General features: G+C 33.0%; 1 protein-coding gene and 1 long non-coding RNA gene across 8 annotated transcripts in view; one reads left to right on the top strand and one right to left on the bottom strand.

The window, feature by feature from the left end:
- The window catches only part of LOC129002312 (tyrosine-protein phosphatase Lar-like), a 679,394-nt gene that overhangs the window by 366,666 nt on the left and 285,917 nt on the right, over positions 1–26,811 (bottom strand). The window lies entirely within an intron of this gene.
- Positions 1–26,811, top strand: part of LOC129002313 (uncharacterized) — a 74,879-nt gene that overhangs the window by 19,592 nt on the left and 28,476 nt on the right. The window contains exon 2 of the long non-coding RNA XR_008491567.1: positions 7,692–7,721. This is a non-coding gene — a long non-coding RNA (uncharacterized LOC129002313). The remainder of the gene's footprint in view (positions 1–7,691; positions 7,722–26,811) is intronic.

The following is a 26,811-nucleotide window of genomic DNA, read 5'->3' as shown; positions in this document are numbered from 1 at the left end:
AGATATGAGACTCGACTCAACTTTTGGAGTTATGACACTCTGCTTTAATTTTTACTTGGACTTATGAAACTTTGGAGTTATGATATCTTGGACTTATGAAACTTTGGAGTTATGATCACTTGCACTTATATTTTTCTTGGAGTAATGAAATTATCCCTTTTCGGGTACTTGTAGTTTTGGAACTTTGGATTAAATATAATTTGGAGTTATGATCTCTTGGACTTATGAAACTTTGGAGTTATGATCACTTGGAGTTATGAAACCTTGGAGTTATGAGATGATCCCAAGATAACAAAAGGACAATATACGCGTGTACAATCATTGGCTATTATTAAACTCAGATAATCCGAAAACATGTTTGAGCAAGATCAGAGTTCTAATAATAATCTATGGTTTTCGTGGATTCGGAATTATTTATTAAATAATTGTAAATTGTTTTTGAATAAGATAAGGTTTATGCACTCAGCATGCGAATTTCCTAGTTTATGAAAGTAGGTTTAATTTGGGGGTTAATATTCGTATGGTAAAAATTGTTCGATGATCATATCGAACATTTAAATAGCTTATTCCCTATATGGGAAATTCGCTAAAACCACGCACTTAATTCTATGCAATTGTTGCAAATACGAACAATGTAGAATGATAAAGTTAATAAAGGCTACGATTTTTTTTCCCAAAATTAACACGACGCGACGTAAAATATTAGTTTGTTCATCAGTGAGATAATCAAAATGGTAAACTAAAAACAAATTTATGTTTAGCTCCTTCCGTTTCAAGTCTGGAAGTTGGAAGGAAGTCGAAGTGTATTGCAGCACATTTATCCAGAATCTAATTAACAAGGACATAAATACTCCAGATTGAGTTATGAGTGTTAATTAATTTTGGATATGCGATGTTAGATTTAAACTCGGTTTTTGTGATTTCAGTGAGCAAATGGCGAGATTAATTGCTAAACAAAGATTCTATTGGCATTAATCATTATCGTATTTAATATTTTGTTAATAGAAAATTCATAACTTTATATCTTTTATGCGATACTTTTAACTGCTTACGTAGTAGTATGCCCACCCAACTGCGTGTTTTAATTATATTTTTCAACCTTTGCAAACACATATCTTCAGTTCCTTGACAGGTGCTACGTGTTATAACAATCATAGTATTTCTAGACAAAAAACGTGGATGAATTCAAGCTACTTCTAAACATTGTGTATATAATATGTTAGGTTACAACAACAATTTTTGTTGTAGAGACTTCTTTTATATTTATGGCATTTCTTATGGTCCAAATTCGTGGCTTTCAAAGAAAAACTTGAATACAAACAAATACCGGCACAACTAGTTTGCCACTGTAACATTATAACCGTAAATGTCGTGTTAATTCGGTTTAACACGTGTGAACCACGTCACGTGACCCAGGGCAGGGCAGATGGTGTTACCAAGACAAATGTATACTGTACTGCAACTAGAATGTACTGAGCTACACGTTGTACTGACAGTATACAAACGACATTGCAGGTAATATTGCAGCTTTGCACGACGGAGTGTGAGCAAAAATGGGAGCTCCTGTAAATCAGATACAGTATCACTAATACTTCAAGGGTATTGCGTGCCTCCAAAAATACATGGTCATAACAGAGAAAATAATGACACGCCTACTTATGAAAAAATGTGATTTCATTATATTAATATGTTGAATGGAACCGTAGAACTTATTAAAAGCTAATCAGCATTTGTTTAGTAAAGATCTAATCATAACGTTGAAAACTTGAGTGAAAGCCTTAAGTAAAAATGTCATAACAAGAATATACCTCTGAGTTACCTTTGTTTAGTAGTTGTTACTGTGAGACATCAAGACTAATTTGATCAATTGGTTTAGCATGGTAAAACGACAAAAGGAAAAGGTATAATTTTTATAGTATACGAAGTGATACAAAAGTAATATTCTCGCTACAGTACTGTGAAATCACCTGTTTTTTACAGGTTTGTTAGAATACATAGTATCACCTGCAAAAATTTTTCTTACATTGTTTTACTTTTTTTGTCATACTGCAGCTTTTTTCCCCTAGGAAGTAAAACGCCTTTTTAGTCCCAAGAGGAAGTAAAAAAATAGGCTGTTGTAAACCGTTGTAAATATGGATTGTAGCGATCGCATGGATCGAAATTATTTATCGATTGATTTATTAGGAAAGGTTTTAGCTTATTGTTGCATTCTTTTCAGTAATTCGACATACCGATGGTATATGTACAGTAACACAATAGTGTTATAGGAAGTATTACTAAACAGCTGCTTAATTAATTTAGCAGAACTGAAAACAACCTGGATTCGTTTTGAGAGGTCATCTTTACATGAAAAGTATTTTCATTTTATAGCTAAGTCTGTTAATTAATGATGCAATAAGACAAAAAATATAGTTCATCACATGGGCAAAAGTGTCTTTTCAAACCCCGGCTTCGCCTCAATTGTTAAACTTGAGCTCAGGACAAAAGAGTCAATTTAGGCTCTAGCAAATTTTTGGATTTGCCGACATAAACAAACATACAGTTTGTATCGTTTCATCAACTGTTTCAATTCACAACAGCCCAAACTGTACCATAAATGTAAATTTGAACATTGAATAGAAGGCTAAACCTAAAAAAACTCTATTAGCGAATTTCCCAAATAGGGAATAAGCTATTACCGTAGTACTGCCGTGACCTGGACGCGGGACCGATTTCTTTTTCGTTTTGAGGTCCCTAGAGGCCAAAAACACCATCCGTTCAAATTCATATATATATATATATATTTATATATTTGTATATTTATATATATATATATATATATGTGTGTGTGTGTCCGTTAGCACGATAACTCGAGCAAAAATGATCCGATTTTGATGAAATTTGGTACAAACGTGTAAACCTACGTTTATTCGAACGAGTTCGCGATCCAGCATGATCGGACCATGTGAACGGGGGTTTACGGGGGGTTATGGGGTAAAAATAGGTTTTTCCCATTTTTGACCAAAAAAAAACATATAATTTTGCAATTTCTTTCCAAACCATGTTGTAGAGCTTAAAAAAACAAATAATTTAGTATATTGAAGCGTTATTATGCGCCTAATGGTTACGGAGAAAATTCCAAAAAATTGTAAATTTAAAGATCCCATGTTATTCTTATGGAGAATAAGTAAACTGTTGTAGTTTGCTTGTTTATGAACATATTTTGATCAAAATTGGAAAATGTTTTTATTTCTTACTAACTATTAACATTTTACAAAAAAAAAAAAAAACAGTTTTACCCTCCCTGATGCAGCAAACCTAAGTACTTGTTAAACTAATTCTATTTAAATCGGAAATAAATGTTATATTTTTAAGTAGACATTTCAGTGTAAATCCAATCAGTCAAATGGAAATTCGCTTAGTCTGCAGGTTTGCTGCGGCGGGGGTATTAGTTTTTATATGTTCCTGACTTTAATTAAAGAAATTGTCCAATGATTATTTCTAATGAAAAGACAATTAGTCATTATAGTGAAGCGAAAAGTAACGTTCATAAGACAAGTTATAGTGGGTCATTACATAATCTCGACCATAACTAATGTGCAAGATTTATCGAGCAGAATAAACTAGTCGATGAACGACCTGAGCAACTAAAGACAATTAATATATTGATGGGAATATCTACATACTTCTCTTCACTGCAGAAGTATTTCAGTAGTATCATTTATGTACAAATGATAACTAATTCCGACGGTTTGTGATGACTCACGTTCTCGTAGTTTAAGTATTGATGGTTTTCCATTACCGGTAACGTAACATAGCATCCAGGTACTTACAAGAATTTCAATTTCCCCTTAACTCCAGGGAGTTTCTACCGTTGCAGACTTATTTACGGAGTCGAGGGCAGGTTGCTGAATAAGTAACTAGGGTTTTAAGAGTTCTACTGGTATAATTCTTCAACCAACATCCAGTGTATAAGATAGTTCCCAGGACTGTATGTACTGTATGTCGTTTGATCTAGTTATACTGGTACTGTAAAGCTGATACAGCAGAACTGTAAAGCGAATATGTTATTTTAACGAGGTATTTGATACAGTGTGTCTATTTAAGAAATACAGTTCTTGTAAGAATAACATTAAAGTTTCTCCGATCACGAAAACCTTTCTAAACATATTTCTAAAGTCGTAAGAGCGGGTTAAACTAAAAGAAACGTGGAAGCCTTATGGTCAGGTATGTATAGTTTTGTCACAGCCAAAAACCATTTCTTTTTCCTTCATAGATATCTCCACTCTGAAGGGATTCTGTACATAGCTGAATATACAAGGGTTTCTAATTATTATATGATTTTTGATTGTTGTTGGGATTCTTTGTGTATTTACGTAGTAGTTCTTTTTATCGTGTTTTTCGTATCAAAAGAAATACCTTTCGTGACCTAAGGAACGATGAACTTCTTTAAATATATTGTGGAATCACGTCTATTATTATAAAAGTATAAGTAAACCTTAGTTGGGCCACTTTGTGTTATACAACTTTCGATGAATTAAATACACAAATAGATTTTTGGAACAAAATTAAAACAATAACTACGGTCTATGGAAATTTAAACAAAGTAAGTAAATATCAATAGAACAAATGTAAGCGCAAATGTTCTCTTTGTTTGCATGAAAAACATTTACTATTTACTAGCGAAATCTCTGATGGAAACTTAATCAATTTAAGCCAATGATGAGGCGATTTTTTAGCTCACCTCGTAGAGAAATTGCTGATAATTTATCATGAATAAATAATATCAAGTTACGATATTTAGGATGCAAATGCTAACGAAGGTGATATATCATGTGTGTATTGATACAAAGGCTCTAGCCCCACACGTGAGACGAGCATACATCATGTCTGATAGCCGCTGTGTATGTTAACATACATGCTGACAAGCCACTACGGCACTTAAGTGTCTAAGTACAAACTCTAGAAAAGAAACTCTAGTAAACAAACTCTAGAAAAATTTAAAGAAAGCATACAATATACGTAGATTAATATAAAAAAACATTTTTTTGATTGTCATACGTACTTATCAAAAAATTATTTCAATTGCCGGAATTTCTATAACAATTCAAATGCTGTATAAAATGGGAAGCTCACGTAGGTTGAAGATGTATTCTATAAAAATGTGTAACAAAACATCAGCTAGACTGACAGAGGATTAACTCGTCGGAATATTGTATCGTGTTACAGTCACAGATGGTCTTCACATAATGAAATCCTCATTGAACCTGTGTCGTTAAATGTACTCTAAATACGGTGATTCGTTGGGAGTGAATCGAAATCAACAATTCGATTAAATAATGTTATAATATGTAATTTTTCAACCCTTTGCTACGAGTAACTTGCTATGGTCGTAGTTTTTGATAAAGTAGTAATGAACAGAAGTTTTTAATTACTTATTGCATTTTTTGTTCATGTTGGAACATGTAAAAACGCAATAAATTCCGAGTTAAGGATAAATTTGCACTAAACTTAATCTAATTTATTACCATAGTGCATACAATTTTTAGATAGAATAGCAACTGTAAACAGGTTAGGAGAAACCAAATAAATAAGTGTGTGAATTAAAAAGGCTAATTTATCATACTGTTCGTAAAATAATTTGTAGGTAAATAGTTTCGTATTTAAAGTTACAACTCAATTAATAAGCCACCTTTTGGGATAGCAAGTGAATATAATTTCGATGATCTTCTTATACATTTGAGCATAAACGTATGGTAAAATGCACCAAAATGTTTATCCTTTTATATGCAAATATTTAATTACGAACCGGTATTAAATCAAAACTGCAGCGAGAACAATCTTTAAAAGCTTTTAAACACCTCGTTTTATTTAAAACAATTCCTCAAAATCACTTTAATTTATGAATCTTCCAGGATTTCATATGTCCTTTTAAAATTTAAATATCCATTCCCTTGGCTCAGTAACGCACATTTTCACAGGAAAACCCATTTCCATTCCAGTCTCGCGGGCCGACCGCCCGTGTATCTCACCTAATTAGTCACATATCATAATTACATGAAACAAACAGGCGTAATTCGTCATTCTTGTGTCACATTATCTCACATTTCCACCTTCCCATTTGTGTTTTGGACTTTTACTGGCTTTGTAGTAATAATTAGGGTGTTTGAACATAAGGAAATCAGTGAGGGTTCTAGGTTTAAAATTAACAAAAAGGTACACATCCCATTTCCGTAAAAATTACGGTGCACGTTTTATTTGTATTTTGAGAATATTTATGATAATTGGGTCAAAATAAAAATTATACTTTTCTTATAGAGATTTAACATGGGGCCAATTCTATAAATTAATAGGCAAGCATGTTTATTGAAAACTGTTTTTCTTAGCTCCTGAGCATCGCAGGGAAAATCTACGCATATTGTTAGAAAAATATTTGCCTGTAGATGTGCAGAATCCCTTTAAAAATTCAAATAGGCTCAAAAGAGCACAAAAATGAATTTAAAATTAAAAAAATAGCATGGGCCTTATGTGTTGCCATGTTAGTGACGAAATAACAACAAAATATAAACGGAAATCAAAGCAAATGGAATAAATTCCAATCACATGATTTATTTACAGCGTGGGGTGAAAATAGAGAAATTTGCACAAAACATACTTTTGGTCGAGTTTTCGACCAAGGGGCGAGCTATATTGTATGAAAACGCATTTTCATAAAATAATTCTGCGAAAGTAATAATTTGATTACTTACCATTAATACCATTAATGTCTAGCGGGTTTTATTGGCTTAATTTCAGTTCCAATTTAATTACATTTAACAACCCATATTCACATTTTCATCACTCAAAATACAAGTTTCAATAGAAACATTCTTAACATACGAAAGATAAGCCTGTTTTGACACGAGTTATTAAATGCATTCCACGAACACTAACGATTTCATAGTCCATTTAGTGAATATGAAAACTTTCACAGAACTGTGATGATATGAGAAGCTTTGAGAACTTTTGGTTGTTTTATGGCAGCTTAGAATTCTAAATTACTTTCAACCTTTATAAAAGACAACATATTTGTGTTATTTTGTATACTTACTCGTTTTGACTTGTATAAGTAGCGTAAATATCAAAACGCCATTTTTAACTTTCCCATAATACATATTTTTAATTTACTTGCATCTAATATAGTTTAGTTGAATTTCCACAGTACGATCATTATATAAGCTGACTGATCTAGTGTTACCTCATACATGTCCATTAAACTAAGGATACGAAACATTGACCAGACATTAAATTATGTAACTATAAATTACATTGCAAAAAGAATGCCCTGTACTAAAAATGTAAACAGTTAAACAAAAGGCTACATATAAACACGATTTCCAACCAAACCAATTGCTTAAATTATAAAACAAGGCTATTTAAAAGAATTTAACGACATGTATAACTGGTATTATGTCTAACAAATATAGATATGCATTTCAAGAATAAATTACGAAATTCATTGGGTGAAAGTGTTGAATAAATAGAAACCCTCAGAGGACCCTGGACCAGTAAATGGACGACGACGCTTATGGTATATTCCCTTTTCCAACAACCTTTAAAAATTAAACACTCACAAATTAAATTTAACATTCACGAACAACTCAACGTCGCTTTAGTTTTATTCAAATGTATTGCTTGTATTTGCTGCTTAATTTGCAAATGTTTTGTTGCAGATAACACATATAGGCTGCCCTCCAATTAGGGTAAGTGTAAAAAACCATAATTATTAGTAAGGTCTAATGTAGAAAATGTGAATTTGATACTTATTATATAAGATCAAAATATGCTATAAAATGGTAAGAAACATTGACAGCTTTATTATGATGAATATTTGAAAATTCAAAAATGGTGTACAAATACTAATCTTGTGCCTCTGACGAGTGATGTTCAGGTCAACATTACGTGTTGTGTGTCACAGTATCACGTTACTGACAGTGACTCGCCCGTTACAACGTTACAGCTACACAGACCAGAGATACACCACAATGATGATAAGTGACTTGTGACTAATGACGAGTAATGTCCAGGTCAACATTACGTGTTGTGTGTCACAGTATCACGTTACTGACAGTGACTCGCCCGTTACAACGTTACAGCTACACAGACCAGAGATACACCACAATGATGATAAGTGACTTGTGACTAATGACGAGTAATGTCCAGGTCAACATTACGTGTTGTGTGTCACAGTATCACGTTACTGACAGTGACTCGCCCGTTACAACGTTACAGCTACACAGACCAGAGATACACCACAATGATGATAAGTGACTTGTGACTAATGACGAGTAATGTTCAGGTCAACATTACGTGTTGTGTGTCACAGTATCACGTTACTGACAGTGACTCGCCCGTTACAACGTTACAGCTACACAGACCAGAGATACACCACAATGATGATAAGTGACTTGTGACTAATGACGAGTAATGTCCAGGTCAACATTACGTGTTGTGTGTCACAGTATCACGTTACTGACAGTGACTCGCCCGTTACAACGTTACAGCTACACAGACCAGAGATACACCACAATGATGATAAGTGTCTTGTGACTAATGACGAGTAATGTCCAGGTCAACATTACGTGTTGTGTGTCACAGTATCACGTTACTGACAGTGACTCGCCCGTTACAACGTTACAGCTACACAGACCAGAGATACACCACAATGATGATAAGTGACTTGTGACTAATGACGAGTAATGTTCAGGTCAACATTACGTGTTGTGTGTCACAGTATCACGTTACTGACAGTGACTCGCCCGTTACAACGTTACAGCTACACAGACCAGAGATACACCACAATGATGATAAGTGACTTGTGACTAATGACGAGTAATGTCCAGGTCAACATTACGTGTTGTGTGTCACAGTATCACGTTACTGACAGTGACTCGTCCATTACAACGTTACAGCTACACAGACCAGAGATACACCACAATGATGATAAGTGACTTGTGACTAATGACGAGTAATGTTCAGGTCAACATTAAGTGTTGTGTGTCACAGTATCACGTTACTGACAGTGACTCGTCCATTACAACGTTACAGCTACACAGACCAGAGATACACCACAATGATGATAAGTGTCTTGTGACTAATGACGAGTAATGTTCAGGTCAACATTACGTGTTGTGTGTCACAGTATCACGTTACTGACAGTGACTCGTCCATTACAACGTTGCAGCTACACAGACCAGAGATACAACACAATGATGATAAGTGACTTGTGACTAATGACGAGTAATGTCCAGATCAACATTACGTGTTGTGTGTCACAGTATAACGTTACTGACAGTGACTCGTCCACTACAACGTTACAGTTACACAGACCAGAGATACAACACAATGTTGATAAGTGACTTGTGACTAATGACGAGTAATGTCCTCCAGGTCAACATTACGTGTTGTGTGTCACAGTATCACGTTACTGACAATGACTCGTACATTACAACGTTACAGTTACACAGACCAGAGATACAACACAATGATGATAAGTGACTTGTGACTAATGACGAGTAATGTTCAGGTCAACATTACGTGTTGTGTGTCACAGTATCACGTTACTGACAGTGACTCGTCCATTACAACGTTGCAGCTACACAGACCAGAGATACAACACAATGATGATAAGTGACTTGTGACTAATGACGAGTAATGTCCAGATCAACATTACGTGTTGTGTGTCACAGTATAACGTTACTGACAATGACTCGCCCGTTACAACGTTACAGTTACACAGACCAGAGATACAACACAATGATGATAAGTGACTTGTGACTAATGACGAGTAATGTCCAGGTCAACATTACGTGTTGTGTGTCACAGTATCACGTTACTGACAGTGACTCGCCCGTTACAACGTTACATCTACACAGACCAGAGATACAACACAATGATGATAAGTGACTTGTGACTAATGACGAGTAATGTTCAGGTCAACATTACGTGTTGTGTGTCACAGTATAACGTTACTGACAATGACTCGTACATTACAACGTTACAGTTACACAGACCAGAGATACAACACAATGATGATAAGTGACTTGTGACTAATGACGAGTAATGTTCAGGTCAACATTGTGAACCTCTGAACGTACACTCTGGTTATTTTTCTGAAAGCATTCTTATGTACTTTTTAGCTTACAAATGTCAAAATACGAACATAACTGACCAGTGTTTTCGCTAGGATTTTATTTCGTTATTTTGTATTCTTTTTAATTTGAATTATATGTGTGTTATGTACGCAATAACGTCCTAATGAGGCATACTATTTAGGTGTAGTATTTCTTAAAGTAATGCATTTCAGTTAGAGAAGGTCATGAGCATGTCTTTTATTTGTAACTTTTTTATACACTATAACAAAATTGTATTCGTTTTATGGTTATAAGTTTTTGTGGTTATAGTAAATGTTATGACTTGTGATTTTTGAAGTCGTCGTAGGCTATGAAATAGATATGTATGCTAATTACAATATATGTAAGAATGGGAGTCTTTATAGATAAAAATATTCTAGCGTTTAGGTCGATTCTTTTAGTTCATCTATATTTTTCCAAAGTACTTTTGATTTTGTCAATCAATATTACGACAAAAGAAATATAGAATATGTAAATACTTTTAATAAGGAAAAGCTTTAGGCGATAGGTAAATATTCAACAGTTTTAAGCTGCGCCCATTATCGGTTTGGAAAAAGATAAATTGTTTTCGAAAACAATGGAATATAAACCTTTCACATAAATTGAAGTATATAATTGGGTTTGGCCGTCATTGGAGGTAATCCGCGTGTCAGCCACCGCACACTTTGTCCGACGTACTCGCAGGTTTGTCAAAATTGCATTTTAAACAATAAAGTCCGTCACATCGATTCGATGTTAGCACACGTGTATGTAAAATTGTCAAAAACAATAGAGTGTAAATCTGCATGGATTCTACTATTTAACAATGTACTCTAATAATAAATTAAATTACAAATTCGTTGAGTAAGAAAAAATTTTAGATTGTGTGGTTTATAGCCTAATATATGGTGATGTATTGGTGTTTATTGATAAAATATCTTCTAAAAAACATTTAAATTTGGAGAAATTTTAAAATTAGTTATTTGCATGAAAAATAGGCCTGTACAACTAAAAAGTATGAAATTGCGATAACCGGTTGTTTTATTATCAGAACACACAATATAGAAGTTCCAGCAATAATACCCCCGCCGCAGCAAACCAGCAGACAAAGCGAATTTCCATTTGGCTGATTGGATTTACACTAAAATGTCTCCTTAAAAATATCATATTTATTCCCTATTTAAATAGCATTAGTTTAACGAGTACTTAGGTTTGCTGCAACAGGGAGGGTAAAAAGGTTTTTTTTGTAAAATATTAATAGTTTAGTATGAAATGAATCAATTTCTAAATTTGATCAAAATATGTTCATAAACAAGCAAACTACAACAGTTTAATCTTCAAGTAGAACTGTTAATATTGGAATTATACTAATTTTAAATAATAACTTCGCCAAAAATTAAAATAAAACAATTAAAATTTAACAATGTACTCTAATAATAAATTAAATTACAAATTCGTTGAGTAAGAAAAATTTTTAGATTGTGTGGTTTATAGCCTAATATATGGTGATGTATTATAAAAGATCGCCTTATAAAATAAAAATTAAAAATTCAGAAATATTGGCGAAGTTATTATTTAAAATTAGTACAACAGTTTACTTATTCTCCATAAGAATAACATAGGAATTTTAAATTTACATTTTTTTTGAATTTTCTCCGTAACCATTAGGCGCATAATAACGCTTCAATATACTTGTATTATATATATTTGTTTTTTTAAGCTCTACAAAATGGTTTGGAAAGAAAATGCTAAATTTTAAGTTTTTAGGGTCAAAAATGGGAAAAACCTATTTTTACCCCATAAAAACCCTCGTAAACCCCCGTTCCCATGGTCCGACCATGCTGGATCGCGAACTCGTTCGAATAAACGTACGTTTACAGGTTTGTATCAAATTTCATCAAAATCGGATCATTTTTGCTCTAGTTGTCGTGCTAACGGACATGGTGTTCGATTATCAATAATTTTTCATTTTTAAAAATGAATATACATATATATATACATATATATATATATATATATGAATTTGTACGGATGGTGTTTTTCGTCTCTAGGGACCTCAAAACGAAAAAGTAAATCGGTCCCGGGTCTAGGTCTTACCATGAGTACTACGGTAATAGCTTATTCCCTATATGGGAAATTCGCTAAAAAAAGAAAAACATTACTTTATTAAATTATTTTGTTTACATACGTACTGCACAACTTAAAACAGCTCAAATGAAAATTGGAAATGAACACGTAAAGGTTAAATTTAATTTCCAGTAATTGTATTTGGACTGTCACTCTCTTTAATCCTCTTGGTTTGTTTCAATTTCTGTTAGATTTAACTTGTCTGTTGGAGTTTCAGTGATTAGTGGATAAAGTAAACACTTGCATCAACATGAGAGGAATTGAATATAAAATTAAATTACTTGTATGTTCTTTAATTGTAAGATCTGTCATTCATCCAGTTATCTCATTGCATCTGGTTTATAGTTTTAAATGCAAAGAATTACTGCAATGGTGGAACAGTCGTATCAGAATTTCACAAAAGGGAGCTTCCAATGCTTATGCAAAACGTAAGCAGCATCCGCTCAAATTATTTAGGGTTGATAAGAACACAGCAAGTACCACAACACAGAGCACCTAGCTTTCTCCAGGTTTATCCATTTTGTAGATTACATTATAGTTGTGATAAGTGATAACTATGTTGTAAATTTTAAATTGGATTCTTGGACATACCTACTGAATTCTTAATGAATTGTGATACCGATTGAATTAGGAAAAAATAATTATATTCTGCCACAGTATATTTGCAGGGTAAGAGAGCTTCTAGTTGCTTCATTAAGTCTATTCAAACAGATTCTCAATAAAAAATACATACCTCAGTCAAAGCCTCATATACATTGTATCAGACCAATGACATTCGATCTATCTACCGATAAGAGGAATACAAAATGTTTTTAGTTGAATTCAAAAAAAGCCTATAACAAGATAAATAAATTAACATTTTTTTCAAATATGTACAGTATTTATAAACTAGCAATAGCATTCAACAGCAATGAATTCCTTCATGGCATATTATTCTAAATTCTAAACTACGGCAGGATTGTTATCTAATAGGCGTGGGATGTAACTGACATAACTGTAAGTCTTTAGGCTAGATCCAAGAGTGTATAGATCTCAAAAAAGCTATTTTTAACTCCTAAGATGCCGTTTGGTAATCATTTACTAATTTAAACAGCCAATTTCAAAACCATTAATGAAGTGGAAATTCTATAATTCTATGAACACGCGAGGTTTGTTTAATCTTGGTTTAATCTAGCTTTCGAGATTGACATTATAACTTTACCATAAAGCAAACGTTGTACCCTATATGATAATGTACCATGAACCAATGATTTTCTCATTATAAAAATCTTTAGAATGTAATCAATGATAAAATGAATTATGACGTGGATAGAATAAGGGAAAGGGGTGAACCATTGAGCGTTTATCACTTAAAACATTAAACTGTAGGAAGTTATTAAACAGTTGACTGATTATTTCAGCTATAGAATTATTTGGTACTTTACTATCCTTAGGTAGGATATGAAGATGTCTTTATATAGTTCTTTTTTTGCAAAAAATCGCTGTAGAAAGATGTTAGTGAACAAACACATCAACGCCCTCCTCAAACACCTTCTTAAATACCTCAAACTAACCTCAAATGTTTGATCAGCCATCCTCCCTACATAAATACAAATACACAACACACCCCAATCATAATCAGAACGTCACTTACAAGGGAGACACACGCAGATATCGCCCCAACATTCAGTTTCAATTAATCTCTTTGATAAGCTGACCTCAGCCCGGGGCGCCGCAATATCCGCTGGATCTCCCGCGCAAACCCACTTTTTGGCGGGAGATGAAATACAGTTTATTTTAGATGTGTCGCTGTTTATTTTTGTTGTTTTCACAAATATGTTACGAGGAATGAGGACATCGATTATTATAAAAGATAGGCTAAATCTTTCTTGGTTGTACCATTGACTATTGATGTTCTAGACATTCCCTCCCCTTGTTTAATCTGTTAAAGAGATTTTCAATAAAAATCATCGTTGTATCCAATTATTCCTTTAATCTACATGTTTTAGTATGCACTGAAGAATCTTAAATTATTTTAAATAATGTTTAGGTTTAATGAACTTACAGAGGTTATGGGGTCGAATATTAGTAGGTGGTTTCAGTTTTATATTACAATGGGCCTGGTATGATTAGAAAGAATATAATAAAAGAATAATGTTGTATAAATTCTTTGTTTGAAGTTCATTGTTGGTGATGGTGAGTTAATGTTGTTCAAAGGTTTATTGCGGACATTTTCCATCACGAATGTAAAACATTCGTGATGGAAAATGTCCGCAATAAACCTTTGAACAACGTTGTATAAATATCGTGTAAACCAAATATTGGTTGTTTTTATATCTTATTATCATTTACAAATCTCTCGGAATTTTTACATAGCCTCTGTTGTTGAAGGAGATAATGATTTTACAATTTAGACGACACCAATTTATTCACGCTTACATTTATAGAGGTATTTATTAATGGACACTTTTACACTTTTCAAACTAGTTTTGTTTTAACCTTAACCTTTTATACGCGGAAAAGTCTAAAGCTAACTTGACATGAATTCATATAACGTTAAAGAACTCAAAAGTAAAAACTTAAGATTATGTCATAACTCAGACCCATTTACAACTCTATCCTTCGAATTCCTAGTTATTTTTTTAGTTTATAAACTAAATAATGAATGATTAAAATAATAAGTAGCCACTAATGGCATTGCAAACAAGAGTTTATTCCACCAGCGTGGCAGCACTGCAGCATAGTGTTATAATACGGTCAAACTTGTGAGTTCATAAGAACTGAGACATTTTCCACGACAACACACCTGCTCTTTCTCCTACCTTATCTTACAAAACACAATATATTAATCAACCAGAGCTTTGTGGTTGGTTTAAAAAAAGGCAGCAAGGTAGTTCCCTAATAACTTCTATTGTACTTTTGTTGACCTATTTTACTACATACGTGAAATGTACACTACTGTAATGAAAGTTTGGATTATAAAAGCATTATCTCTGTTATTTTGTTGAGGATTTTGTTGAGGAAATTATTTAACGTTTTTATAGGTAATATTCAATGTCTAAACCTCGTTTTTGTAACTAAAAACAATCCCTAAGAAATAAAAAAATTGACTTTTAAACTGGAGATACAAAGCATGGATGGTTTTTCTAAAACCCACTCAAATAATTAATTTAGGGTTTTTTTTTTAAATAATTTTTCAGACTATTAGCTAGTTCAACATTAACATTTTATTATTCGTCAGAATACCGATGGAGATTTCTCCATCGATTCCTTCATTATAGAACATCCAATAATAACCTCCTTCTTATTTACACACGATGTCACTCCTTTTAATAAAAAAAGTTGTTAAAACACCAAATGAATAATGTTTTAATGCGAAATACCGAGTGTTTACATGTATTTCTCCAACCACATCTCATTCTACAGTATAATCCAACCCTATCTTGTCGGTTTAGTACCCTTACAAGCATAACCCCATTTTCGCTACTCAATCTCTTCCCTCGCAGCATCTTTATGACGACGACACTTTTATTTGTATTCTTAGCGTTATGGGATTTTATGATTGTACATTCGCTCTGCCACATGGGGCCAGGAGTCGTCGTCTCTTGACCTTTCTTTTGTATTTTCTTTTATATATTGAGTACGTTTGATGGTTGTTGACAAAACTCAATTTGTGCTTTACAACACAACGTTATATTGCTACAGTTTTCAGTATGTATTTCAGTTTATCTTTAGTTGTATTTTTTTTATTTCGTGGTTTTGTTAGTATTAACTTCATATTGGCTATATAAATGCGATTTCCGTTGCCTTTACCCAAAAACTACTCGTAGGCCTATATTAAAAAATTGCCTCATTATTTTTAATAAAACTCGCAAGTAAGTGATCATTTTTTCATACCGTAGCTACAATTTCAGTTTAGTATTTAGATTTTAAATTTTTTTAATTTAAATTCAAAAGATATATTAACACAATACGTCATTTCGAACACAGGTTAATTTCAGTCAGTATTGTTTGTTTTACATAAAAAAGAAAATTAAGTTGATCCGAGGAAAAAGATTAACTCCAGTGTTTGTATAAAATAGTCAATAACCTGGGCGGATTTACTTTGGAGATCCGCGGATATTGCGACCAGCGGCGATGATCAGTAACTGCAAGCTTTAATTGGATATCAGATGGCACGTGGTGTATAAATAGCAAAATAATACATCTCTTGTGGGGCATTGTCGAGTGTGTACTTGTCAATAAATTCAAACGAGACGAGGTTGTTGGAGAAATACGTGTGAACCCTCGGTATTTCGCATTAAAACATTATTCATTGGGTGTTTTAACAATTTATTTATTAAAATGGGTCAAATCGTGCGTAAATAAGAAAGAGGTTCATTATTGAATATTCTAAAATAAAGGAAGTAATGATGAAAACTCCAATGGTAATGGTATTCTGACGAATAATAAACTATTAAGGTTGAACTAGCTTATGGCTTGAAAACTTTTAATAAAACCTGTAAATTAACTAAAAGGTTAATAAAAAAAATATTTTTAACAAATATATTACAATACCATATATTTTTGCGTGATTAAAGGTGGATAAAGAATTTGTATTTAAATTTATTTACTTATTTAAAGGTTTTTAAAAATATTGACGTATATTTTATTCTGTACTTTCAATGTCGAAACATAAGAACAGAGACAAAAAATAATCCATGGGAAAGATAAATACAAATTTAGAATTTATGTGCACATATTAGTGCTATTAAGAACGACACATTATATTAGCTTAATATTAATTATGTTGAGTTAAACAGTTAAAATTTTGCTTTATTCGGGTCATTGATACTTTCAGAAAGTAATTCTCGGGCGAGTATCATAACTACAAGCACCAAGGGTTGGTGACAGAGGGGAGTTTTATTTTAGTTTTCCGCTCCTAAAGCGTAAGAGGTACACGCGCCCCAAAGACCAGTTGAGGGAGGCACGTCTCAAACACAGCAAGGGTACAAATTGTTTCATTATTACTTACATCAGTAGCGAACGATCCGAGGGACCTAGGGAGGCTACAATGCTTAGGCCCACAGTTTGTGTAATAAGAACACATACAATCTTGTATCACAGACCCAATGTGGTATACAATGCCAGCATTATGTTATGAAAATTGTATTTAGTTGTTACTGGTTAGAAACTACTGGTTGCTAATTTATCTTTAAAATAGTTAAAAGTTGTCCATTGTACCAATTAAAGTATCCATATTTCCATATGGACTTGAGTGGTGCTTACTAAGTGGGACATACCTTATCTGGTATTCAATATTGCTAGGCTAAATTTCAATTATAATCAACCTTATCGGTAACACACACGTCCTTCTTGGGTCGAATACATTTTGTTCTTTGAAGAAATTATTTTAAAGCCTAGTGATTCTGTATAATTTATATATCTGGCATTTTGGTCGAAAGACAAAAATTGCGTATTATGTATACATTTAGAAGCAAGCTATTTTAGATAGCTTCAGTATCATTCCTTTAAATTTAACTAACCAAAGTATTAAGGCATCGTATAGGTGTAAAGTTTTTTTTTTTTTTTTTACCGTCCATGTTTGATTTTCCGCAATCATCGACACTAGTAAACAAATTAAAGTGAAACAAAAACCGAGAAAATTATAATTGTGCAAATACTAGTAATAATATTCAGCATAAAATTACAATTGTGGTTTTAAACCGCTCAGGATATTGTTTCTTAATTTAGTAAGTACTTTATGCAGAACTAAAAAAAACGGACATTAAATTACAATACCAACTGGATTGGATAGTCCACAAATAACCGTCATTTTCAGGACACAAGTCGGGAAAGTAGGGTCATATATGGACCATATCCAACTGGCTATGTTAGTATACAGTCTCACAGCAGCTCTGTATAAATCACCAGCTGGAAGGTAGTGCTTGCCAAGTCAATTTTAAACCACCTAAGGCCAAAAGGGCTAAGAGGGTAAATGAGGGTTTATAAAATTTAAATGCACGATAAGAGAATCGCTCGCAATTAAATGCTTTTTTTATCGTAGGGTATAAATATTACACAACCATACAGTGATAGACGCTTAAAGTGTTTAAATCGGGTTTTATGCATCTTTATTACTTGTAACCCAACAGCATGTTGCAGATATTCGATAAAAAACATAACATACTACTAAAATGTTGTTGATTAGATATATTGTATGTCTTAAACAATGTTGGTTCAACCCAAGATGAGGGTAATTGTTATACATATGTGTTTTTTTTTCTGGATACTTATCTATAATGCTATACATTAAAAAGTTGTCATCAGATAGCAAAAAAATACTGTTTAGGCCACTTCAAAAAACGTCAAAAATGCTATTAGTGTGAGATAAACACATAGTAAATGGATACAAACAAGAAACCCAACAAAGATAAAGTGGTTTCGAGATTTTATCCAAAATTTTGTAACACCGAACCAAATAATACTAAAAGCAAATCAAAGGCCAAATACGTTGTTTAGATACTTCGCAATCAAATATCAAGTTTTGGTCTTTCTGTAAATTAATGTGTTGCGATTTGGGGGAACGTATATAACGTATATAACATGGTTTTTATTATTGATGTTGTTTGCTGAGCTTCTAGTCAAAGCTAAAGATATGTTAAAAAAATCCCTTACCTTAGTAATTCTATGTTCTGATAAATCAATGCAATGTTTGTGGACTTAAAAACAAGCTCAATGATAATTATTTTTTAGAATTTTTAAGAAGTTATGATTTAGTTTTTATGTTAGAAACTTTTATTTCAGAAGCTGATATTAATATAGTTTCGGATAAATTGTCAAATTTTAGTTTGTTTTTCAAGTTAGCAGTGAGAGAAGGAAGGGTGGGGAGATATAGTGGAGGGGAAATCATTGCTATCAATAAAAGGTCAAAATTTATTGATTGTTTAGAAGTTGATAAGGTCCATAATTATAATATTGTAAAGGCGAGTTTCATTAATGCACAAAATTCAATTTGTTTCCTGCCATTATATTTAAATTATAACCACTGGGAGCGAGATTTTGAGGAATTAGTTAATTTAATTAGTAATAATGAAATGGATAATTGGGTTCTGTTAGGGGATTTAAACGGGAGAACTGGGGAAGAACAGGGATATTCAGGTGGAGAGATAGGGCATATAACAACAAACCTTGAAGATGGTAGAAGATCAAAAGATAAGACAGTTAATGTGAGAGGGCGTAAGATTCTAGATGTTATGAACAACATGGGATTTATTATTTTGAATGGGAGATCCAGAAGTGATAAGGACGGGGAGTACACGTTTATAAGGTCAGTGGGTTCTTCAGTTATTGATTATGCATTGGTATCTGTAAACTGTCTATCCATGGTTAGTGATTTTAAAGTTGTGCCATACCCGGGGTCTGACCATCTCCCTTGTGAAGTTAGTTTAATTGCTGTGAGCCCAGGTGCAGAGGGACAGAATGAGGGGAAGCTATTACCTTTATTACCTAAATTAAAATGGTCCACCAATGATTGTTTAAATTACAATGAACGTATTAAGCTGAACTTAGTGCAAGTTAAAATCTCAAATAACAACCAGGACAATGTGAATGAGTTAATGGAGTGTATCTTAAGGTCGTCTGAACACAAACAAAACAATGTCGTAGGAAAAAATAAAGTAGGAAATAAGCAGCCATGGTTTGACTACAAATGCTTAGCTGAAAGAAAAAGAATGTTTAGGCTTCTTAACATATATAGGAAAACAAATTCAAAGATAGTCAAACTCGATTATATAAAACAGTTAAATATTTATAAGACATTGTGTGTTATAAAGAAAAGGTCTTATTATGATAAAGTTATATTTGATTTAAGTAATATAAAATGTGACAGTAAATCTTTTTGGCGGTCCATAAACACATTAAAAAAGAAAGGTAGTAATGTTGTGGGAGTAATGTTGTGGGAGAAATATCGCCTGAAAGATGGATAACACATTTTAGGAATTTATTGAATCCCCCCAATCAGAGCAGGTGCGATCAGCTATGCGGAACCGCTTATAGATAACTGCCGATTAGATAGTGACTTCACTCTTGCTGAACTGAAAAATATTTTGAAAACATTAAAGTGTGATAAGGCCCCGGGGTCAGATAGAATTCCTTATGAATTTTTCAAAAACGCACCCGAAAATTTTTTGTTTATTTTATTAATAATCTACAACAAAATTTTAAAAAGTGAAATTGTTCCAAAATCTTTCAAAACCTCAATTATTTTCCCTCTACACAAAAAAGGAGACCTCGATTTAGTTGAAAACTACCGTGGATTATCTTTTATTGATAGCGTGGCCAAAATTTTCACAAGTCTCATAAACAATAGAATACAAACGTGGGTTCAAGAAAATGAAATATTAACGGAATTCCAAGCGGGTTTTAGGAAAGGTTACTCCACCATTGATAACATTTTTAATCTTGCTTGTATGGTTAAGTTACGTCTATCACAAAAAGGGGGGAAACTTTATGCGTTTTTTGTTGACTTTAGTGCGGCTTTTGATACAATCGATCGAAAATCAATGTTTTTTAAACTGTCAAGTTTGGGATTATCGACGCGCATGCTGAATGTATTAAAAAACTACTACAACAACACCAGTTCGAGTGTGTGGTGTGAAGGAGGTGTAACTGACAGTTTCGAAACTAACACAGGTCTGAGGCAAGGCTGCAATCTCTCACCGACTTTATTCAGTTTATTTATCAATGACCTGCCGGAGGCGGTAGGAGGTGGATGCCATTTTGGTGGATCGAAAATAAATATGTTGCTTTACGCTGATGACATTATTCTTCTGTCTCCAACTAGTACCGGGCTGCAGCACATGATAAAAAATTTAGAAACCTACTGTGGGACATGGAATTTAACTGTAAATTTAAATAAATCAAAGATTATTGTTTTTAGAAATGGTGGGAAATTGAAGACGAGCGACAAATGGTGGTATATGGGTAAAATTATTGAGGTGGTAAATGAGAACAAATATTTAGGAATCACGTTCACAAGTTCCCTTTCATGGAGTAATCATTTCAAAGAAAAAGCCAGAATAGGTCAATTTGCTGTTAATTCAGTCTGGAGTGCTTTATTTAAAAACCCAAAAGTACCGCTATGTTCTAAAATGTGTTGTTTCGAAGCGGTAGTGCGAGCTACAATCTGCTACGGAGCTCAAGTGTGGGGATGTATAGAAAGCGATCAAATAGAATCTGTTCAAAAAATATTTCTCAAAAAATTATTCTCTTTACCTTTTAACACACCAAATTATGCATTATATTTGGAAACATGCTGTGAAAAGTTATACTTTTATACTTTGAATGTAAATCTAAATTATTTATTGAAATGTTTAACGTTACCAGCAGGGAGATTGCCCAAAATTTTAGCTAAACAAATTATTTCAAGGAATGTATTTTGGAGTAAAGAATGGAAGCTTCTGGGACAACAATTTAATATAAATATTAATTTTCAAAATGATGATTTAGCGGAGCTTAGCGAACAGTTGAGGTCGGTAGCGGAGGGGCTACGTTGTAGGTGGAGGGGGGAGTGTGTTGGTCGAGCGCGCACCTCCGTCCACCACAGCCAGTTACTCACGCTCGACCTTGAACTTGGATATAAGAGTCCCCTCAAACTCAACAATACTCGTACCATTTCGTGGATTCTTAAAGCAAGATTAGAGCTTATCAACCTGAACTACAAGCCTTGGCTCAATCAAAATTATAGATGTTCTTTATGTAACCTAAATGAAAATGAAACAGTCTATAATTTTATTGCACTTTGTCCGATTTTAAAACACATAAGACATTTGTGGCTGGGAAAACTTTTTTTAAACGAAATAGAATATCATCAATTTATAAATGGGAGGAATTGGCGAGCTTTAGCTAGTTATCTAGAAAATGCTTGGAAGTATAGATGGGGGATAGTGACAGAATTTAACTTTTGAATCTAAATAATTGTATATGAAACTCGTCAACAGATTTGTTAGGATCAGTATGTTTTTGTTTCTTATCACTTATGTAATAATATTTCGTTCTCTCTTATATCTTTTCTCTTATGTCTTTATTTCAGAAATATTAATAAATCTTTTTAGTGCTCAATAGGCCTACTATTCTAATCTTAAGTAATGGAACAACTCTAGTGCCAACAAAACAGACGGTTATTAACCATTGTTTTTATGTGTCTGTGAAAAAATGTATTTATGTTCTAAATTGTACAATAAAGCACATTTTCATTTCATTTCATTTCATAAAGATATGTTAAAAAAATCCCTTACCTTAGTAATTCTATGTTCTGATAAATCAATGCAATGTTTAAGCTATAGACTAGCTTTTCTCTCATAATGGCAACGCCCAAAAGAAAAGCAGGTAGTTAAAATATTTTTTGACACCCTCCAATTTACAAACAAAAGATACCCCTCTCCCACGATAACTTCCCATAGGGAATGTCTGATACAGTCCGGGAATGTAAGATGAATATCGCATGAAAAGGTTGATCCGCAGGGAGCAGTGGCGCCGTTGACGAAAAATCACACACATTTGCATATTATGATTGGCGTCATCTGTATCACAATATACGGGTCAAAGAGAACATGTCATGTTAGTGTGTGGGTTTGGGGTCACGTCGTAATAGTGAAGGACTGTGTTTATTAGGCTCATTATTTTTGTTTTAATAACAAAGATTAAGAACGTTATTAAAATTTGAAAAATTAATTAAATAGGAAGTTAGGCTACCTTGGTAATATACTATTACGTGGTGAAAAACTTCAAACTCTAACAAAGAGGTAAACATACCGTACAATATAACAGTACAATTGTGTAATTAGATTTGTTAGTCGTGGGGATTAGCTTTTGAGGCACCAGATTAAAATACAGTTTACTACAACCCTAACTAAAAACCAAATTTTCATGTACGTCAAGAATTGCAATTTAATTATTAACTAACAAGACTAAACTGTAACTATTAGTTTAGTAAGAGTTTTACCACATAATAGACTGCAGCTACCTTCATATGGGGAAATTCGCTATCGTAATTACAAAACTAACTGTATACAAATTATAGCCTTTTTACACGGAAATAGTTTGTCTTTGCGCAAGACTTTCCAAGAATATGGATTAAATATAAAACTTCAATACTTCAATAACTGAAGAATAAGCATTTTCATAAAAAAAACTGTTTGCAAATTTATTATTATAGTTGAATCTTTAAAATGAAAAATAACTATAGATTGCAATAAGGTCTTCTTTGAGAAAGCCTCAAAAAAACGGACACAATGTGAAATAGAAAATCCTAAACTAGAGCCTACAAAACTAAATTCCAAAGCACAGTTTGTACCCCATTTAATCCCAAAAACAGTTGCAGGCAGTGCATTAGTCAATAAATAAAGTAGTGGGCAGGTTTGATTGAAAGCGCGTTTCCCCGCCATAAACGTCCTGCAGGCGGTCAGGATTTGTTTTATTTGGCAATAAACTCCCTCCAAAACCCCTCCACTTGACTCGCAGCCCTCGTTGGCGCTTTGGTCACGTGATACGGTTCAAGTTTAGAGGAGGAATTCTCATCCTAGAAACAGGAGACGGGCGTCACCTCACAAAGGACGGCATGCAGATACGAGAAAATAAATAGTTTGTCTACAGCACTTGCAGTTGTTTGATTTAACGTAACGTTACACCTTAAGGTACATTAGCAGTGTTAAAATTTGAATTCCGTATATTTTAGAACTAAAATGTATAGTAGTTTGTAGTTTGTCGTTAAAATGCTTATAACCGTTATTATCTCGAAAATAATCCAATAAACAAACCTTAGAGGATATATTAATTTGAGGAACAGTTACATCGTTTCGTAAAAAAATCTCATTTCAAACACTAAAATGAGATTTTGTTCATACCTAAATTTTGCCCAGTATGTTTTTTTTTGTTTGTTATTTTCATAGCTGCGCGTTCCCCAACGTGCTGTAAACCTACATGCTCATAATCTCTGGCCATTCCACGTGATGTTGCCCACTCTGGCTATCTGGATATGGAAACAGGTCAATCTTTTTTTTCATATGGCCTCGGTTTACATCAAAGTCCTAGAAAGAATGGGTGATTAACTGTTCTTCTTCTTCAATCATATATATATATATATATATATATATATATCCACTTTGTCAGACTGGTATAAACCTAGTTAGTCAATATCAGCAATTTTCCCGTCATAAAATGATAAATAAGTAAATAATAAACAGATAATTTTTTACTCGACATAGGTATTAAAAAACTTGGTAGTTGCGTATGAGTAACTGACTGATTGTAATTTATGTATGCAGGCAAGCGATTGTTTGGTAAAACATCTATAAAATTCCAAAATTAACAGTAACTCTAGATTTTGTTTAAGGTAGGACAATGCAATTACAACTCAAACAGGAATGTCGTTTAACATTTAATTTACTCACAAGTCTCTTATCTGAACACCCACACAACACACCTGAAACAGGAACCAGATATTTATTTATTTTTCTTAAATGATATTTGAACAGGCAACCTTAAATTAGCTATGGTATGTGAAAATGGATGTTAGTAGTCTAAGTCACAATGACGTGTTAAAAAATATCAACTTTTCCAAAACATAGTGCTGCAAGTAAAATAAAACAGTTTTATTTTACTGCTGTCTAATAAAAATAATTGGTACTTGTTGTAAAACAGCTCACTCCTTTCCCCTATTAAACCACATTAATTCCTTCACTTGCGTATAAAAAAGACTTACGTCTTAAAGTTAAGAGGGCATTTTATAAATAAAGATCAATGTAACATTAATATTAACCTTTGAAAAGTGGTTTCTTGAACTTTTATTTTAAAAATGTAAACAAGACGGAAATAATTTGTAAATGCTGGTTTGTTGAATTTGATAGCTTGATAAGAATCAATAATTGTTGTGATAATTTAACAGTAAAAACAAGTCGAAGTTATGCTAACATATGATAGCCTAGTGCAAATAACCATATTAAATTACTGAACCCGAACATTTTGATCCAAATCCACCAATAAACGTCTTGTCTATCCATAAAAACCACCGACGAATTAAAACCAACAACTACGGTAAAGCAAACAGAATAATATACAAACAGCATTAAAATATATCGCTTAAGCATAATACCAATAACACGTAGAAACCTGAAAGCGTACAACACTGATAATCCTCCGTAGGCAGGATCTCTCTAAAATCCCACATGAAGATATTAAGGGGTTTAGCCGCAACAGTGTTGCCAATATGCGCTAGAGAATGACACGTGTCACGAGGATTGGCAGTTGGTAGCCCTGCGTCAGTTGATTAGGCTGCATAGTTTGTTAACAATTGATGAAATTCATAAGCCAAGGTATATTGACGAAAATGATATAAAATATTTATACCACGAATGTCATTGTTGTAGCTTCTGAATCATATTAAACTTTAAGGATACTACTTCAAATCCTCTAATCTTTGAATACTTTAATCTCCAAAAAAACAAATAAAAAGAACTAAGATGTGAAAATTAAATGCCAAAGAATTTTGGACTCACTAACCTATTTTATAGTGGCAGTTTTGGTAACGCTTTGATGGAAGAAACCGAAAAAAATGAGCCCAGAGTGACATTGATGGCAGGACGAGGGTATGATGGATGAGTCACATCACATCTACCGCAAGGGTCAAAATGTATAACATGACAACAATATCAATGTAATCGCAACACTTTACGTAAAATATAATGCACTCATATTGATAGTGTAATATAAAATTTAAAACAATTATATTGTATAATATTGTAATATACGTAGTTGGAAAGTAACTACAGGACACTTATTACATTAACTACACTGTGTGTCTACATCGTATTGATATATTGATTATAAACATAAATCGAAATGTAGAGGGTGATTATTAGAAGAGATGATGTTGAAAATATTGGTTGGTGCTAGTGGTAGAACTATTTCGGTAGTTAAAAAAACAGTCATACAGAACTGATCTACGGAATAAATTTCAACAACTAAATACGAAGGTGATTCAATACGAATATAATGATCGTGTAGCTGAAATGAAATTTTCTACAATCAGCTGTTACACAATGAAAAACATATTGTATTTGGCACCATAATTTACTGTACGAAAAATGCAAACCTGATACAGAAGATGCTGATTTAAACATGAGGTGTACATCAGAATTGCTGTGTGCAGTAGACCTATACTTTTTACTTCTCAATGCCAACTACAACTTTACAAGCGCTTATAAACTTTAAATATTGTGGCGAAAAAACCTTAATCCTCTATTATGTAATTTTTAGATGTATGTAATTTTTAGATCTCATGAACAATGCCAACGTAATTTAAAAAGAATAGATGCCTCACTGGTGAAAATCTCCGATATTAATTGTTACTAATAATAATTGTGCTATACTGTATATGCTAAGCTTGCAAGTTATGATTTAGGCTAGGCCAATATACAAGACAATACCACTGGGAAGATGGGTAATCTAGTTGACCAACCGCAAGTCATTACTGTTTAGTATTAATCACAGGCTGTGCAAAACTCACGATTCCAATAAACACATATTTCCAAAAGTA

This window comes from Macrosteles quadrilineatus, unplaced genomic scaffold, assembly GCF_028750875.1.
Source record: "Macrosteles quadrilineatus isolate MER2022 unplaced genomic scaffold, UCM_ALF_1.0 Scaffold_9__3_contigs__length_116548681, whole genome shotgun sequence".
In the NCBI taxonomy this organism is placed as follows: domain Eukaryota; kingdom Metazoa; phylum Arthropoda; class Insecta; order Hemiptera; family Cicadellidae; genus Macrosteles; species Macrosteles quadrilineatus.
This window is presented reverse-complemented; position numbering and strand designations above follow the sequence as displayed.